The sequence below is a fragment of the Geospiza fortis genome, unplaced genomic scaffold (assembly GCF_000277835.1).
Source record: "Geospiza fortis unplaced genomic scaffold, GeoFor_1.0 scaffold255, whole genome shotgun sequence".
Lineage (NCBI taxonomy): Eukaryota > Metazoa > Chordata > Aves > Passeriformes > Thraupidae > Geospiza > Geospiza fortis.
Window position 1 is genome coordinate 1,059,574 of NW_005054497.1, and position 2,509 is coordinate 1,062,082.

Consider the following 2,509-nt stretch of genomic DNA (forward strand, 5'->3'; position numbering starts at 1 on the left):
GCATAATGGTGGTGGTGATGACAAGGGTAATAAGGCTCATGATAATAAGGACAAGCAGGGTTTCCATTTCCATTACCAGAGCAATCGATTGGAGCTTAAGGTTTTTTTCTGCTTTTTTTTTTCATCTAAAGCAAGTTCTTTAAGGGCCATGAGATAAAACCCTGAAAAAGGCCTTTAAAAGAGTCTTTGGGAACAGTGTGGAATTTTAAAATCTAATCTGTAATTTAAAGAATGAAAACTAATGTAATTGGTGTACAGTCCGTTTCCATTAGGAGCAGGATTCTACTGGATTCTTTCTGCTCAATGTAGGCTGGATTAAACATACAGGTGAACTACTCTTTTTTTTTTTTTTTTGGAGTTCCACTCTCTAGGGCATCTGCAGAGTAACAGATGCGGCTTTTTTGCCCATTATATAAACACACACACACACACACACACATATTTTGCTCTCTATCATGGAGAGAAAAGCAGCTGGCCTTTAAAACAGAGGTGGTTTTAAAACTACAGTAATCTCAAAGCTGCCTACGTGCTTGAGAGTGGTGGCACCTTGCTGCTTACAAGAGATATAGGCTGCAGCACTGGGTGGCCCCTTGGCACAGAGGGGTGGTGTGATGCCCCTGAATCCCAACTACACTCCTGTGCCACCACCTGCCACAACTGACCACTGCAAACAGATAAATCAGCCTGGGCTGGCCTCAACTGGAGTCCATGCCAGCAAAGTGAGGTAGGGACTTTGAGGGGAAGAGGTGCTGCACAATTCCTGGGGCCATGGAAGCACACGGGGGTTATCCTGGAGGGGCTGCTGGCTGGGAAGTTGGTGAGAAGTTGGTGTGAGATGAGGGTGGGGGAATAACCTGGCTCCTGCTCAAGGTAAAACCATCTCTTTCCTCACCCAGGAGCTTGGAGCCAAGGCTGAAACTGAAGTGCTAAAGAAATAATCCTTGCCCAGAGCAGTTGGCTCTGTTTCAGGATTGAAACTGTGAGTCAAAGATGTTTTTATGTCAAGACTTGCTTGAATCTCTCACTGTGGTCCATTTATTTTAGTCTGTGGCTGCTACGGATGTAGTTCAGATGGGTAATGATATTCGGGAGGTTGAGGATGAACTTCAGTTCCAAATCAAAATGTCTTTGTACTCTGCTGCCTGTTGCTCACAGCTGTGAGACGCCCCAAAAGATGCTTGCATACATTGTGATGTTCTGAGTGTCACACAAAAAGCAGTTGTAAGCTGTATCTTGTGGGAGTTTGTTAATGACACAGCTTTTCTCAAAAACATAACATACATGGCCATCAGGTGTCCATGCAGACAGCATTCTATCTGGAGGAGAAAATTAGCAACTATTACGTATTTTAACTCCCTCACAACATCAACTGACCAGATAGTATCTGGAACAGTAAACCTCAAGCAGATGAAGCAAAGGAGAAGGAGCAGCTTATTTGCTAAATAAGTATCAGATTTAAATAACTATCTTAATTTAAGGTCTGTAGTTCAAGCAGGACTGGGCAGAGGTAACATATTTGGTAGCATGGGATTTTTCCAAGGCACTGAGAACAGAGAGTGCTTAGCACATGAGAGAGGCCAAGAGCAAAGAAGGGTACAGTAGCAATCTTACACAGACAAATAGAAATTTTGTCCCTAAAAAAAAAACTGGCATGAAATTGGAACCTATTCAATAGTATAGTCATTCCTCCATCAGTTGGATGCTCCTAGAAATCTCAAGCTGCAGTATTTTATTGAAACCACTTATGCACATCAACAATATGTTTTTCTGCAGTGATCATTATGCCCCCACTTTTGCAACATGTTATTTTTTTCCCCCTCTATGAAACCGTGACTTAATGCAAAGTAATGGCATGTCAAAGGCAAAGTTACAGCCCCCGTCTTGAATGCAATGCTGAGTCTCCTGTCATGCGTGGAATGTAATTACCATTAAGGCTGAAAAATGAGGGAGATGAACAGTAGTGGCAGTTTTTCTCAAGTTTACATAAACACTGGCTGCAAGAAGAGGGCAGGAACATTAAAATCAAAGAGCTCCTGTCACATCAGCGCTTTAAATCTCTAAGCGGCTCCTTGAAAATCATCTGGCCTCGGTGAACACAAACAACCGATAAAAGCTTCAGTTAAGGTCTGCTCTTATCTGCTAATTTCAGGGCAGTCTTGCCCTTTACCCACTGTCCCTAGGAAAGTAGCGGTTTTGGCACTTTCTCTTGGCTTGCTAAACCCTCTGCCGTGGCAATAATGTTAACTAGCTGGAAAAGAGGTAAAAATGGGGTTGAAGATGTTTGAAGAGGAAATCCCTGAGCAGCCGTGGGGAAACACGCTGTGTGCTTTGCCCATGCATCCTTACAGTTAAAGACTGGCTGATGGAGAGTACCACTCCTCTCATTCCTGGGGCTGGATGTTATCTCCTGGATACAGGGCAAGCCCTAAGCCTGACCCAAAATCTCTCAGAAATGTGGGCAGACTCCTTGTCCCACCCATTCCCACTGAATCTGCAAGGTTTGTCTCCT